The sequence below is a fragment of the Macrobrachium rosenbergii genome, chromosome 48 (assembly GCF_040412425.1).
Source record: "Macrobrachium rosenbergii isolate ZJJX-2024 chromosome 48, ASM4041242v1, whole genome shotgun sequence".
In the NCBI taxonomy this organism is placed as follows: Eukaryota; Metazoa; Arthropoda; class Malacostraca; order Decapoda; family Palaemonidae; genus Macrobrachium; species Macrobrachium rosenbergii.
In genome coordinates, this window is record NC_089788.1 from 60697048 (window position 1) to 60714547 (window position 17500).

The 17500-nt window shown below is 38.0% G+C and overlaps 1 protein-coding gene and 1 long non-coding RNA gene across 2 annotated transcripts in view; one reads left to right on the forward strand and one right to left on the reverse strand.

Annotated features, from left to right (window-relative positions):
* The first annotated feature begins 5095 nt into the window (after positions 1-5095).
* Positions 5096-17500, forward strand: part of LOC136831447 (lachesin-like) — a 33278-nt gene continuing 20873 nt past the window's right edge. Inside the window, exons 1-2 of the mRNA XM_067091926.1 lie at positions 5096-5174; positions 10279-10836. The gene's annotated coding sequence lies outside the window, so the exon portion shown is untranslated. The remainder of the gene's footprint in view (positions 5175-10278; positions 10837-17500) is intronic.
* LOC136831449 (uncharacterized) overlaps positions 9627-17500 on the reverse strand; it is a 49672-nt gene continuing 41798 nt past the window's right edge. Inside the window, exon 3 of the long non-coding RNA XR_010850881.1 lies at positions 9627-9755. This is a non-coding gene — a long non-coding RNA (uncharacterized lncRNA). The remainder of the gene's footprint in view (positions 9756-17500) is intronic.

Genomic DNA, 17500 nt, shown 5'->3' on the forward strand with positions numbered 1-17500 from the left:
GATGTACTGTTGATTTGAACTCGGTGGCAATTAACGAAGTGGCTAGTGTTGTGGAAGTTTTCTGCATGAGGACTCATCCTTGGTTGAATGTTCTCAAATGTGCACTAACCGTTCCTCTCTTTTAACATTCATTTCTGCTTCTCCTGTCCCAAAAATATGTAACAGTCCTTTGAAATATTCATTCAAAGAAAACACAGCCGAATTCTCTTTGGGCAGCCTCTCTCCATTTGCAACTTTTATTTACATTTTCTTCTCTCCAGCACAACTTTTTTCACCTTGAAGTGCTTGTCTCCATTAGCTCCCATCCGCTTCTCTCCCAGTTTTTCTTTGACTACCTTTATTCATTCTCTTGTATACCTCTCCACAATCTATGTTGCAGCTACACATCTAACGACCTCCTTTCCTCCTTTAATAAACATTTTCAGTTCATGATCCTCTACTCAGTACTTATATTTCTCCTTCCTAAAAGCCTCTACCGAGTCAACTCACTAATGGAAAATTTAACCCAATCTTGAATTTTCTATACTCCTCATCAAATACTTCCACTCTGGTGCTTCCATTCTCTTCAACTAAAACGAAGTTGAATTTTTACTTTAGCTCGAACTAGTTAATAATTTGATAGGTATCTCTAGCCTCTTAAGTTTGAGCCTTTTCTGCTATCACCTTAATCTTTAGGATGCTGCTTAGTTCTAACATAAAGTGAAAAAACTCTTTTCCTAATCAATTCCTCCCTGGCATGTATATTTATTGGTACTTTGTCTAGAAAACACAGACTCCCAATAGTTGAATCTCTTCCAGAATTTTCATAAGAGATATCCATTTCTGCAATCTTCCTAACACAGCAAGAGCTTCCTTCCTTTATCTAGTCCCACATGTCTCAGCTCACAGGAAACTAATAATTACTCCGTGCCTTGCCTACTCCTGCAACTCTCAGCTTTCATCTTGTTCTCACTAAGTATCATGCGATCCAGTCTTCTCTCCTTAAACACATCCTCTATCATACCTTCCTTCTCTTCTGCACTATATTCATGCAAAAATCAAAGTCCTGACTTGACTCCTTATTTCTACTTTTTTTTGTTACCTTGTAGTTTGTTCTAATACATTTTCTGGGAGTAAATGAAATTTTGGCGAGAAGCTGATGAAGAATATAATAGAATATGGAAATGGATGCAGCCAACTCAACGAGCAGGGATATAGTTTCAAATTAATGGCCCTCTTTTGCTGGACGTCGCCATAACAATGCAACTTCATCACAGACTCAACTCTGTCGTTAATTGTTTTCTTAATTACCTATTCGGTTCATCCGACGTGGCTCCCCTACCCCAATTTCCCAAAGAAAAACACCCGGAGATTGTGTTTGGTACTTCGGGAGCAATCTAGCCTCGGCCTTTATTATTCGCCGGCTGCTGGCTGCAGCAGCAGCAGCTACTGGAGAAGGCTTCCCGGCCCTGCTGGAACTAATTCACTTTCCAGAGGCGATGATGGTGTCTGGTGGCGTCTTCAGCAGTGTTTATTTATATGCGTCTTGATCTGGAATACGGGAGTGCTTCCACTGGAATAAGATTTTTTTGATTGTTCTGGAACGAGAGATTGTTCTCTTTTGGAACAGATCTTATTCTTTTAGAGGAAGAGCGGAATCTTTGGGAAAAATATTTTTTTCTGCAATAAAACATCGCACCCTTTGGGAATACAAAAGCATATTTTGTTGGTACAAAGGATCACTTTCTTTTCGAATGAGAAACTATACCCTTTAATAAAAGAATGTGGTTATCTAAACAATACATCTTGTTCCTTTGGAACAAAGAATTATAGTCCGGAACCAAGACCTTATTCGTATGGAACAAAAGATCGTAATTTTATTTTTACAATGACCCATGTTCCGGACTGTATTTTTATGGAACAAAGGATCGTATCCTTACGGGATAGGTAGTCACATTCAACTTAAATAAATGAAAAATTATATTTTTGTCAAATATATTATTATATTCTAGTAGAACGCGAGAATTACATTTATCTGGAATGAAAGGATTATATTTATGTAGAATGAAAGAGTATTTCTATGGAATACGAGGTCGTGTTCTTTTGGAACAAACGATCCTAATCTTCTGATATAAACATCTGAGGCCGCATTCTTTTGTAACAGGCTGTATTCTTATGGAACACATAATCGTTTTCTCTTGTAACACTGTAATAAGATATTGCAGCTTTCTGGAATTAGCCGTCGTTCTTTGGGATCAAGGAGGATTTCTCATGTAGCAAGGACTGATATTCCTGTAAATCAAAGGATCACAATACTCTGAAATAATGAACTATTTCTCTGTGTGTTTAATACTGAATCGTTTCATTTTTGGGATTAAGGATTTCGTGTAAAAATGATGGGTATGAGCTCATCTACGAAGACTTATATTCTTCTAAAATCAAGGATGGCATCCTGATTTGACAGATTTTATCATTTTGGGAATAAAAGATTGAGGGGATTAATAGCTATATTTTGGGGATTAATGTTATAATCTCTTAAGAGCAATGGGGCAATCACTCAGAGATAAAAGCTACATCCATGAATCAAGGAACATATTCGTAATAAGAATTTTATCCCGCCGGAATGACGGCAGGATCCAGGAAGGATTTTATGCTATTTAGTGACGGTATTATTGCTGAATGCTGTGATCGTTTGGAACTGAAAATTTTATCTGTAACTGACCTCCTTCGACAAAAGCCATACTCTATTACCCGCACGACCCTCAAGCCTGGATTTATCCTCATAATTGTCTGGTTGATTGATTGATTTACTTCCGTAGGAATGGCGTCTCAGTGACTGCCGTCATTGACGGCGGAAATATGCTTCTGGTTGTTAATTAACGAATAATGAATAAAATTAAACTACATAATTTCAGAGAAAAATTCACACCTTTAAGTACACTCTATAAATACTATCAGGCATTGAAATAATTAAATTACAGAATAAATAGGTATAAAATGCGCCGAAGTTTCTTCGGCGCAATCGAGTTTTCTGTACAACGTATAATCAAGACCACCGAAAACAGATCTATCTTTCGGTGGTCTCGGTATAATGCTGTATGAGCCGCGGCCCATGAAACTTTAGCCACGGCCCGATGGTGGCCCGAGCTATATTGTTGCCAGACGCACGATTATGGCTAAATTAAACCTTAAATAACACAAAAACTACTGATGCTGGAGGGCTGCAATTTGGCATGTTTGATGCTTGGATGGCGGATGATCAACATATCAATTCGCAGCCTTCTAGCCTTAGTAGTTTTTAATATCTGAGGGAGGACAGAAAAAATTGCGGACGAACAAACAAAAAGCCGGCGCAATAGTTTTCTTTTACAGAAAACTAAAAAGCAATAAACTAAATCATCTGAAGAAAGCCGGCTTCCTCAGCAAGCGTCTAGATTTCATGAGATTTGTGTCTCGCATCCTCTCACAACCCCTACAGAAAAGTATTTTTATTTTTGAGAAGCCGGTCCCTCTCCAAGAGCCGAGATGAGGAGGGTATCTACAGTCTTTCCTGGCTTCCAGATACGGAAGATGTGTATATGATAAGTGGCATTTTGAGTTTGTCGCAGAGCCTTGATTAAAAAATTTATAGTTTATGGGTTTTTTTCTGTAAATGTTCATTAACGCGCACACACACACACACACACACACACACACACATATATATATATATATATATATATATATATATATATATATATATATATATATATATATATATATATAATAAATTTAAGGTGATCAAGTACTTATGAAGAGTGTAAGGCCTAAATGAATGTTTCATGAAAAAATATTTGGTATGGAAATTTTCTCCTGTTGAGTCCAGAAGACTTATCTGTGGAGTCGATGAAAACAGTCACTGTAACGTCAGTCTGCCTCAATCAGTCAATCTAAGACTCAAGAATCGGGCATTTGAATGGATTATTTATACCCGGCAAAAATATACGAACGCTTTAACCAATATCATGGTAATATACTTTGCTTCTCAATAAACAGAGACGAAAACAAGTGTTTTGCAGATTGCTCACCAAAGGTTAATGAGTTGACCGAGAGGACAGCCATTATTAAGATAATTCGCAAAATCGCTTTGGACACTGGCCATTCTCTTTTGCTAATGAATTCTGTGATAAGCGATTGCGCCTAATTAGCACAGAAAAAATAAACTAATTCTGCTCGCAGTTTTTATCTCTTTTCGGAATGAATAAATCTTGCAATATAATTATCTTGGTCAATTTCATTAATTTGGGGAAATTAGAAGCGCCGGGATCTCCGACACTTGCGGAAGGAAATGAAAAGAAGAATAGAGGAAAGTTAAAATATGAAAAATAAAATAAGAAATATATATGCAAAAAAGGTAGGTGGAAGAGGCTGGAAAATAGAAGTGAAGAAAAACCTAGGAGAAATGAAGGAATAGAAATATGAAAGTAAATAGCAAAAAGCAAAATGGTGAGAAAAAGAAAATATATGTCGCTAGCACATCAAAATGGACATTGTTATTCCCGAGTCCTGAGGGAATGACACGGGAAATATATTCAAGAATTTTCTTTTTGCCATAACATTTGACCTAAATAAAATGCGACGCGCGTCATATGTAAATACAATGTTCTGGCTGCGAGTGGACGCACTGGCAGACCGGCGGGGACAGCAGTGTTGACGGATAGAGAGAGAGAGAGAGAGAGAGAGAGAGAGAGAGAGAGAGAGAGAGAGAGAGAGAAGAGGGGATGAAACGACAGACAGACGGAGACAACAGCATCCGTCACTTATTGTGTTAGCATCCTGACGGTGTAAAGAAATTAAATGAAGAATTAAGAATTAGGAGAAGGGAAAAGGGTTGAGAGTAAACAAAGAGAGATAAATTAAGAGAGAAAAACACACGAATTCTGGAATGATAAAACTGAAGCTCTCGCAACGAATATAAAAATCGGGGCAACTTTAAAAAAGAAAATGAAAGCAAGTATTCCCCGGAGACACTGGAAGTAATTTGGACAGCGAGGGGACTAAAGAGGTATGTGGAGTGGAGAGAGAGAGAGAGAGAGAGAGAGAGAGAGAGAGAGAGAGAGAGAGAGAGAGAGAGAGAGAGAGTTGCTGGAGTAATCTGCCTCCAGTCGCATACCAGACAGTGGCAGGTCAACCTCGCGCTCGGTCACTCCTGACACGTGATTAGATTCCTATTTTCAGTTTTATTTATTTACTTTTGATTTTGTGTTTCGTCTCACCTTCCAGTGGTTTTGATGTTACGATTCTGGCATGGTTGACCGGCAACCTACGCACTTTACTACCCTGCTTTAACTATGAGCCTTGCCCAAGTGCTACAGAGTTCTTTTTCGTGTTTATCGTGAGGCAGAATTATGCTCCGTGTAGTACTTTCTGTAATGCAGTTAAAAAAAAAAGAATAAAAAAACAGAAATAACAGAACAAAGACAAATATTAAAAGACTTACTTGGTGACGAAATGTGTTAATCTGACCGACGCACCGGTCCTCTCCTTCCGTCTACCGTTTGATTTTGATGTAAAGGTGTCGCCGCTATTTTTGTGTAGCCCTGACATTTTCATGTGATTGACTTTTAACGTGGCCGGCAGAAAGGCAGCTTTTCTTTCGAAGGCAACCTTGTATCTTTTGAAATCCTCTGCCATGACAGTTCAGGTGTGACTGTCTCTGAAAATGGACGAAATATTGTCAAATACAGCATGACTGTTTGGTATGTTTATGGCTATGTACATAACTTCCCGCGTATTTCTGAAGCTCTGTAGCTGATATATGTCTTGAATTGCGGGGGTGTATCTGGAGCCGATGGCTGTGCCTAAAATAGCGAAGTTATTTCGGAAGATGTTTGTCTCACCATGTCTTAAACTGCGCTGGTGTTTCCGAAGGTGTATGACTAAGTAGATATAAAGTTACTCATTTCTGAATCTGATGGCTAATCATGTCTACAACTGGAAGTCTAATTATGAGTAAAATGTGTTACTATTTCTGACATTGTAAGCAGGCCATTCCTGAAAGTGAATGAATCGCACTGTCTAAAATTGTATAACTATTTTTTTGCAATTATACAGTGAACTATGTCAATGCCAAACATGCGTGACTATGCTAGAATTTCAATGACTGTACTATCAACGACTGACCACCCTTAGACCAGAATTATGACGTTCTTTTTAATCTCACATTTAACTTTGAGGCTAATGTTGATTGTTGACGTGCATAAATATATCTTTTTTCTTACTCCACCTTTAACCTTTTATTAATGTCGCTTGAGCTTGACCTTGACTACTAACAATAATCATGGCTTTGCAACTCAAACATGAAGTGAGCTGACATGAAAATAACAGAAATAGGTTAGTTTCAACACTTTTTATTCACACCGGAGCTTGACCCCTGACCCTTATTTATATTATGGCCTTGACTCTTCAGACTTCGTTATCTTTTACCTCTCTTTTACATGCTAAATGAATCGCATTAATATGCGCTTTTGAGAATGTATACGTTTAAAACGTTACTAAATGTCAATGAATGAATCTTATATGTTTAGCAACTTAACCTAAAGGAATACTTTAGGTCCAAAGCTTGCAACTTTGTTTTCAGTGAAGTGGATTCGAATTCCTGTCAAAGAAATGAACTTTTTTCGCCTCTTCTGCCTAAAATGGCGATTTCTGCTTCTGGTTCCTTGATTCGTCTATTTTTATTTTTCATCTGTTGTTTGTTTAGGTCGTGATCACAACGTCCCCTTTGGCTCTATCGTTACCGGCATTTACTGTAGATGGATATGGACTTTGCCTGATTGTATCATCTTCTTTTGTCTAGACACACACACGAATTTGTACATACATATGTATATATATATACTATATATATATATAAAATATATATATATATATATATATATATATATATATATATATATATAAATAAATGGAAAAAGAATGGGAGAGAAAGAGGTGAGAGTCAATCGAATATCAGTGAAAATATTCGCGTGAAATTTTTTATAGAGGATAAACCCTCCACAGAAAAGGGATTACGAGCCAGGAGATTTTGCAAAGAAATAAACCGAGCAGAGAGAGAGAGAGAGAGAGAGAGAGAGAGAGAGAGAGAGAGAGAGAGAGAGAGAGAGAGAGAGAGAGAGACGTTGTCTGCGTCGAATGCTGCCTTGGGTTGTCGGTTTGATTATCTGAATGAGAGAAGCGAAGGACTGAGTAATGTAGAGATTAAAAATGGTTAATGTGAAAGAAAGGAATGAGATAAACATTGCGAAAATGACCAGAGGGCCATTAAAAAGTTGAAGATGGAAAGGCGTCAGGAGATGATGTGACCAATGACTTGCTGTGTTAAGGTGATGAGTTTGTAAATGAGTTGCTGACGAAGACGTGAAAGGCTTGATGAGAGAAACGAGTGGATAAGTCGTGAATCCGTTTTTCTTGTAAATGAGGAAGGTGACTGAGCAGGCTGTAAGAATTTTAAGGCGATAATATCTTTAAGTGTACCAGGGAAAGTGCTGGGAAGACTTTTGACCTGAAAGGTAAAAATGAATAAGAAAAGTTCAATTAGAGGAGAAAAGTTAGTTTAAACAAGAGCTGTTCTGTGGGTATCAAACGTTTGGTATAGGAATGTTTGAGTGTAAAGAGGAAAAACGCCGTGAATCTGGCGAAAGTTTATGATCGAAACAGAAAGGTTTCTATGAACTAAGGATGGATTTTGTTTTAGGCGGTCTCTTAAGATGGTCAGAGATGTTTATGCTGAAAGTAAATCTTGTGTAAAAGAAATATGTCGTTATGGGACGGACTGGTGATATGCAGAACATGGTCTCCGACAAGTGGTAGATAGAGTGCTTCATGTCTGTATAAGATTCAGTGTTGAGTGGTGATAGTGAAGAGATGCTGAGTCTGGTGAAAGTAAAGAATCTTTGCAGCAAGACAAAGTTAAAATTGAATGTAAATTTGAATCTTGTTTTGAGAGCAACTGAAAGACAAGAAGATGGAAAAATTAATGTTAGTAAGGACACTGAAAGGCTGAAAGTGTCTGATGTAAAGAAGGGGTGATTCACAGAATAGACAAAGCAAAGAAGGTAGTTAAGTAGTTAAGAGTTCCGGAAAAGGTTTAGAAGAGAAATGCAAAAGTGAAGTGAGTGTTGTTATCAAGAATGTCGAGGCTTTTAAGGGATCATTATTTCTCATTATATATTGAGCAAAGAGGCATAACACTGCAATAAATGCGGAAATAGTATAAGGCGTGATGAGAATTTAGTGTAGGTCAAAGGTCCCATGAGCGTTCTGAGCGGTCTCTTTAGTTGAGAGAACAGGAGTGGATAGGTCAGTGCAAAAACTTATATAACTCCAGAAGGGACAGAAGGAGAACTTATAATGCTTGGTCATAAATAGTTACAGGTGCTGGCACAGAAAGGTTTAATGTCCAACTAGCAAGAATTCTTGCAAAGTTGAGTCGAATGGAGCAAAATATGCAAGGTGAGGATTGCCGGCATGTCAGCGTGGGCACATTGTGGCAATTTTTTCTGACGAAGTCTATCCTTGATTCGATAGTGACCAAATGTAGTTTCTGTCCACTTTGATGGGAGACCAACTGGGGATGCCAAATAACTGCAGCACATGAACACCCTTGACCACCTGAGGGAACATGGAAGCTAGGCTGGCAAAAATGAGCACAATTCGCAAGTTTTGGGAGAAAAGTTCGGGGAGACCTAGATAGCGCTGGGTAGAGAGAGCAGAAGAGGTATTAGAGTGAAAAGCTTTCGTATATATTTGCGCGAGCTGAGATCTTAATGCTTCCTATGACTAGAACGTTTGTTTCACAAGCCAAAAGTTCAGGGTTAGACTCCCAAAGTATGAAGAATCCTGTAGCAAAATTTAATTTAGTTCCATTGTACCTCTGTTGAACTACGAAGTAATTTAGGAAACTGGTGGATCACAAGCATGAAAGAAAGGAAAGTCATGGGGCTATTAACCCCCAAGTGGCACCCGCTCTTAGGGGGAGAAGTGTGCTAGGAAATTTTTTCTGTACATAACCACACGCACACATATGTGTATGTAATATATATACATATATATATGTATATATATGTAATAAACACACACACACACACACACATATATATATATATATATATATATATATATATATATATATATATATATATATATATATATATATGGATATATGTGTGTGTGTGTGTGTGTGTGTGTGTGTGTGTATGTAATTGAAATGGCCACAACGCCCACTTCTCGAGTTCTCCACACTTTTGGATACGCTTGTCCGATGTCCGTCAGAATTACTTCGTATTCTTACATAAGGATCTAAGGCTTTGTATATATATATATATATATATATATATATATATATATATATATATATATATATATATATATATATATATATGTATGTATATATGTATGTATGTATGTATGTATGTATATGTGTGTGTGTGCATGAATGTTCATACATACGTGTAGGTATGAATATATGTATGTATCTTCATCACCATACACGATCTTAGCGTTAATATCTTAGATGAAAAATACACATAAAGGCAAGACCTTCCTAAAGCTCTCTATAATCCACTTAAAAACTTGGTAACTCATTAAGATAATACTGAAGCACTTACCATAATTACCTTAATTATCTCCGAAGCTTTTGTCGCTTGGCGTAATGAATCAATTTAAACTTCTTAAAAAAAGCTGTCGTGCCTCGCGACTTCTTGAGAAGTTCGTCAAAAGATCCATTTGGCTTCGAACTGAAGAATAAAAAAAAAGGGCCATTATTATTTTGATAATATTGTCAAGGTGCCAAAGGCCCTCAACCATGCACGAGTCTGAAACACCCTTGAGTTCCCTGCTCAATTAAAAAGGAGGAGGAGGAGGAGGAGGAGGAAGAGAGAGAGAGAGAGAGAGAGAGAGAGAGAGAGAGAGAGAGAGAGAGAGAGAGAGAGAGAGAGAGAGAGCGCAATCTTTTAATATTTAATATTTGTGGCTTTCAAGAATTATATTTCCAGTGTTGCCAAGACGATAACCATCTTTCTAATTGTAGTGCTGGTTCGAAAACTCGTTTACTGGTCGTTTAGAGAGAGAGAGAGAGAGAGAGAGAGAGAGAGAGAGAGAGAGAGAGAGAGAGAGAGAGAGATAGTAGTACTGTCAAATTCATTTTTTGTTGTACATACTTCGAATGGATACATATATTGTACATAATGATTAGAGTCGAAATAATCGATGAACAAGATAATAACGGTAATTAAATCCTATGAACACTGCACTTAACAGATTGCTGATTAACGTGGAAAAGAGCAACTACAAATAACCTTCTGTTCGAGAAATATCTGCGGAAAATCTTAGAGAAAAACCGAGTTAAAAAGACGATGTGGAATAAAAAGTCAGAATAAACGACGCAGATCATTAGGATACAAAAGGACTCTCATTCCTCAAGATTAAAGGCGGCAGAAGGAAGACATTCATCAGACAGGAGGAAGACAGTCATCAGACCAGACAGGAGAAAGACAGTCATCAGACATCAGACAGAAGGAAGCCAGTCATCAGACGCTGTACACAGAGACAAAGGGCCCTCGGTTCTAAACGAAAACACACTTGGAATAAGTAAAATCTTCGAGGGAACCGAAAAATAACCTAATAATACTTTTATAAGTAAGCATTAGGTCTGAGGAGAAGACAACGTCACAAGTAAATCCTGCAGTAAATCTTTAAGTCAACAATAAAATCGAAGGAAAGGGAACGTGGAAAAACAAACCCCCCGTTGGATTTGGAGTCGCTTTGCCTGCTCAAGAAAAGATGACAAGGACCCACGCCTTCTAAAAACAAGTCAAGGTGAGACACATTTGGTTTTCTGTGAGATTTATCTCGGCTTTACTCACAGCTTTTTGTCATATCTATTTATAAAATTTCAAATGTATATTTCTACATGAATACACACGAATGCATAAAAACGGCACGCACATTCATTTATATTTTTTTAATCAATGTAAAACATCAGTCACTTTCACTTTTATCCTTTTGAGACTTCCACGCCATCAGGAACCTGATATGCATTACAAAAGTTTCGTCAGCAGCGCCTCTGTCCCCCAGTGTATATACATTTTACGATCCTCCCATTTTCATGTCTTCTTACGTCTATTACGCTAACACAGCACCTCACAGCTTCTGCCAACCCTCTCTATTCACAGTCATCATCCACACTTCACTTCCATAAAGGAGTGATTGCTTAACAATTCCTTTATAAATGTCCACTTTTCCTGCCAAAGTCACTTCTCTTCCCTTTCAAACACATTTGGAATGAGCCGTGATTCACCCATCGTTCCATCCAGCATCATAACCCGTTATATAATCTCAAATACCCGCATGTATAGACCATTTCATTCTTTTACTAACCACATAAACATTTATTACTCATTCTTGATGCAACACCATTACTTCGTTCTTCAAAAGATTCATTTTCAGCTTTCTCTTTCTACGGACACATTTAGACTTCCATCAGCTGCGGCAGCTTCTCTTTAATTACACCAATCACCACCGCATCTGGAAGCATCATGTACGCCACACTCAATTAATCACTCTAAAGTTTACCCCACAAACTTGCTCCTAAAACTCCTGCCCTTGCTTTGACTTTCATCACTACTCCGTACGCGGGAACATCCCACTGCTACGGATGCACAACACCGATGTCTGGGAAACATGCGTGCTGAATCAAACTATATATATGTATGTTTGTATGTATCCACACAAGAAAAGGACAGCCAGAATCGTACCTAGGATTTCCACGTTTATTTTCATGTTGGCAGTGTGATAATTATCCGGAAACGTTGATTAGGCTTCTGACTATCCTTTTCTTGTTGTGAGTAAGACTCTCTGAGCATGCCCATGTTTCGAAAAAAATAATGATAGATAGATGGCTAGATAGATAAGGTGAGAAAGTATGTAAAGAAAGAAAGAACATTATCCATGCTAAATAAATTAAATGATTTTAGCATTTACAGTGTTTTCCTTCTAACTAACTGGCAGAGTAGGGAGAGAAATTCCCAATAGTTATTTTCTCTCACTTTGTTTTCGAAAAAGACCTTCTTTCTCGAGGCATTTTGGCCATCGATACCAAGGAGGTGAAAGCCAGCCTTCATCCCTCTTCGAAGAGACAAGGGAGCTCTGGAGTTGACGGAAGATACGTTCTTTATTGGTTCCTCTGGGACATCGATAGGACCCCATTGGAGTGGCAGCCTACTCTGTTGATATGTCAAGAGAGAGAGAGAGAGAGAGAGAGAGAGAGAGAGAGAGAGAGAGAGAGAGAGAGAGAGGCAATCCTTCTGGGGAGTGGAGGTTCCAAACCATTAGGTTCTGTCTGAAGAAATTCAGATCATAATGATATCTTAAGACACTCTGCTTAGCACGTCCTTCTACTGGTTGTTTTTCAGATTGTGCGATCATCTTCTCTTTCGTTTTGTTTTTTATCTAATTTCTTTCTGAATCTATATCCCTCTTCAAAAAAGATGTTACCATTCTGGACCATGTTTGGGGACGTGAAACTTATGTTTTCCATTTTTTTTTCACCGCTCGTCCTCTTTCATTTACAGCATTGTTTTTATTATCGCTCTCTCTTTGTATTTCGGCAGAATTTCCTCGCTGTTTTTCTAGCAAAACTGTCCCATTTTCTTTTCGTGACAGTGTTTTCGGTGGTCCTTTCCGGTATGTGCAGCCAGCCACACTTGTGGGAGCAATAGTTGGTGATATTGTCCGTGACATGTTTGGATCGCGTTCACAACGTGTTTACCTCTCCACCGACATACGTTCAGATATTTTACGTGAGGCAATTCTTACGTGATAGTTTTACTTGGCCACATTTTGTTACCAATGTATGAATATAACACCAGCGTCTAAACCCTATAGGCCGAACGTCAACTACATCTCGTTGGGCCATTTATTTGTAACTTTCGATGTATTCGGCCAGAGCACCAAACTACATGCACACGATGAAATGAATTACTCGATGGAGCCATTATTTTGGCACCGGGGAAGAGGACCCCGATTTCAACCTGCTCATTTTCTGAGCAAATGAATTTTTCATCTTTTTTTTTAACCGAAATGAACTGTTTTCTGATTTATTATTCACTTTGTAAGGTCGTTGTTAGAAGTACAGCTGAGATACCTACAAAGGAAGGAAGAATCTCAAATACTGTACATCACTGGAGACTTTCACGTTTACGCAACTGGAGTGTAAAGTTCGATATGATAGTAATGTAACAAAACACACACATATAAATACATACATACATACACACACTATATATATATATATATATATATATATATATATATATATATATATATATATATATATATATATATATATATATATATGTGTGTGTGTGTGTGTGTGTATACACTAGAATCTTAAAAAATGCAAATTAAAAAGTCTCCCAGGAGGAATTTGAATACTACTTATACCTTCTCTTAACATCTTTTACGCAAGATGAGTATGTGCGTCTATAACTGTAAAAAGATACTGAAAATTAAAAAAAAATAAGCGTTATGCCTCCAATTAGGATTCATACCGTGTACTTCAACACACTCAAGCGAAAGAACGAACGGCTGGTGATTTTAGAAGCTCTGACAGAATTATTTGTTTACGTAATCCGTCGTCGCAACGACCGTGGTCATCATGGACGCCGTCAGGAGAGAAGATCTGCCGGAAATCAATGAAGCTGTGCCAACATTGCTGTAGCAATGCGACATCGTTCGTGTCTGACTGATGGAGCGAATCGCAAACATACTCCACTGATAATGGCCACGGTCATGATGACAATTGCAATGTTAGCAGTGAAGATGGCGAAAATGATATATGCTTATGATTGCCAAAATGATACAGAAAATGAAAGTATAAAAATCTCTCGTACTGTTAACCCAAAGAAAACGACAGAGGAATGCCAACGATTATAAAAATAATAATTCTCAAGTGATAATAAAGGCGATCATTAAATCATTCTGAAACCTATTCAAGCGAGACCTCCTCTCATAAATATTATAACACGGGGCTGGATTTTCCATTCATGTCCAATATGTTCTTCAAAATACTATTACGCGGCTTTCAAAATCCTGAATTCATGTCCAGCGGTCGTTCATCACCAGAACTCGCTTCCACGCTGATTTTTGCACTTGATATATTTTCACTGAATTGGTCCATGAAATTCTGCCAACAATAACTACTGCAATTTATGACGAGAAAAGCTGTCGTGTATCCCACAAATTGTGTATTTTTTGTCGGATTTGGTTTACTTAAATGCATTTCAATGCAGCTTGCACAGTAATGTGTAAGTATGCCAATACTAAATTACTTGACTATGTGTATGTTCAGATATTGGTCAGTAAGCGATTATTCTTTTACCGAGAGATTTGCCAAATGTCTATTTAATCTCTCAGATTAGCTTACAAAACTGTGACGCACCTCCAGAATGATTTTATGTACACGAATTGTAGGTTTCATTTTTGTTATACACAATTACCGTTGTAAACCTCATGATTTGGGGAATTTATAGTCAAATGTCAGCGCTCTCCAGTTCTCTCTTAAGTAAGGTGCACAACCTGTAGGCCTCCCTTACTAGGAAGGAAGGTTTAGTCGGAGGTTAATTAAGGGACATTTCCTCGAAAGAAATGACGCAGAAGCGGACAATGGGGGCTTACAAATCTCGTCCTGCAGTAGTTACAGTAAGCATCACCTTTAATCTGTTCTAGTTTATCCGGCCGCTGAAGGAGGTGGTTCCACCTAAAGAGGGTTGGGATAGCCCATGGAACTTCTTTTTCCCATATATTTTGCCTCTGTAAGCTCGGTAAAATCCTCAGGATAATGGCAAAATTACAAGCACACCACGAGCAGCAATGCCCAATAGAGGATTCAGAGTGTATAGGACATTTTGTAAAACGATTCCTTATACATTTCCTCCATCCCCATTTCACCTTTTCCCTAAAATCGTAGTCGACTGCGGAGTCGAATCTATTTGGAATGCGAGCTTTGTTTATATGGGACCGTTCTTTGCAGCAGAAATGGTCCGGAGAATAGCGATAATATCCTCGGGCTCCAAAAGTGGCAGGAATCTGGGTCTCGAGTTTCAGAACTCGGAGAGAATTTCGGGGATAAGACGAATAAATCAAAGCCACATCGTAAATTAAATAAAATACTGAGACATACTGAGCTTGAAATAATGATCAGGGTTTTATCACCTTTAACAGAGATGACAAAATTATATAGTCTTCTTAGCAGTCATTTCTCAATGTTTGAAATAGATAAAATTTTTAATTTCATCTGCTTCCTGTATCTGTATTCATATTCTCGGTCATTCAAAAGAATTTAAATTATCTTTTATCATTAATTTTCTCTATACTGCATAATTCTATGTAAAAGGCCTGCGAACTTAGATCATCAAGGCTTAATATCTTAAAGTTTGCGAATTAATTAAGCTTCTAAAAGCTTATATCGGATGAATAGTCGCTGCCTTTGCATGTACGAGGTAAAGGTCAAACTTCGTGTTGCTTCGGAAGACTCAGAGTAATTCTGATACTCAGAAATTCGTTCCTAATTAAATGCCATCAGAATGCATGAGAAGCACGAAGGAAAATAAATGGATATTGCGTCCTTCATCATCTGAGGCAAGAATGTAGTCCACATATTTGATGATAAGAATTTTGGTGTCTGTTCTACCAGACGTTAGAGGAGAGACCTAAGGAGTTCTATTGTTATCTTCGCTGCGTTGTTTATCGGTGATCATGTGAAATATGATGGAAATGACTGAACTGATGAAAGATAAATGATAGATTTGACTTGATTTTAGGACAGTATAAAACAGATAATAGACTCTGAAGATAGTTTGTTCAAAACAGGACGATCCCTCTAAAAAGAGAACCTTTCATGTTCTATTCTTAACTTTGATGTAAAGAAGAGACAGGCCATGAAACTCCTAAGGAGATAAGTTGTTTTCTTTGACAGCATTTTATAGATGGAAAATTTACCAAATGCAGTACACACCACAAACTTAGTTCTCGATAAACCTCATAATGCCTGCAAGAAGTTACTGAAGGCTTCGACTTGAACAAGTTTAAGATAGAAGCCAACATTGTCCATACCAAATACATTAGTTGAATTCAATTGTCTCCAAAAGGACGGGGTCATTCAAAACTGAAGTAAAGGGGGAATTTAAACACTTCGATTAAGTCTCCTGTCATAAATGAAAAGGCAAAAGTATAGCCAAGTGTAGGGTCACTACCGCAGAGCTGTTTGAGAACCAAACACTATAAAAGAGACCGATGGTTTACTGAGGATGTAAAAGTGCCAAAGATGACTCAAGTTTATTGTTGTTCAACGAGCAAGGCGTTAAAATAACTAAGATTCTACGTATTGTATTACATTAAAATCAACGAAAAATGATCCGAATGTGGATGTAAAATGGGGATGTTTACTGACTATAAGAACTGTCAACATCCAGAGAGCAAAGCTGACTTAAGCCTCGTGACCAACTCAGACATGCAAAATGGGCCATTGAAGAGTTTAACATGAAAGAGTCGTTATGAGCCTTAAAGTATATGCAAACTAGAACCCACCATAAATCATCTGAATGTGAGGGGAAACGTGAAGTGCTTTCCAAGGGATAGAAGACAGTGTCAAGCTGTGCCACTGCGCTTGTCTGGAGGCTTTTGGTGTGGGTGGCGGCGCTAATGCCACGCTGCCGAGATCTCGTGGGAAATGCAAGGAAGAGTCCGCCCGCCATTAGCACCGTCTTCTCGCCTTCTCCGTTTCACGTCTGCATCGGAGAGAAAACAGACGTTTTTTTCTCTCTCAGAGATTAATGTCTCAGACTCACACGCTGTCGTCTTGCTTTGTCGCTCTCTAACGATTTATTTTGCGTAAGATTTATGGATTTGAAGGCAATATTCAAATAGAGATCCAACCTTGCGAGCATGTCCGTAAATGCTTGCGTGAAGTGAAAGTTGAACGGCAATCGAAAAGGATTACTGATTCTACTTGCATAATAAAAGCAAAGTAATGAGATTAAAAACTGCAAAAGTTGAAGTCCACGAAAAATGTGTTTGATCGCTAAATTTTATGAAGAGATATTTTTCGCAATGGTGCTTAGTGATTTAAACAAAACCCACGTCACGCACAAGGGATCTAAAAGACTGGGGTAACAGGATAAATGAAAGAACAGAATAAAGTAAGAAACATGAAACCGGGCAAAATTACACTTGGATTCAGACCTTGATGCTGACACTACACACACACACACACACACACACACACACACACACACACACACACAAACACTTTCCTTTCAGGAGTTGATAACAAGATAACCACTATGTCGAAAGTTTGGGGCTTACATGGAAACAAAAAAGTTCGTAGGTGCAACTTTATTCAATGTTAGGAACGTCGTGATTATTGGTGTATTTTTCCGATCTTTTTACTTATTATATTCATCATTGAAGTAGGTGGCTGGCA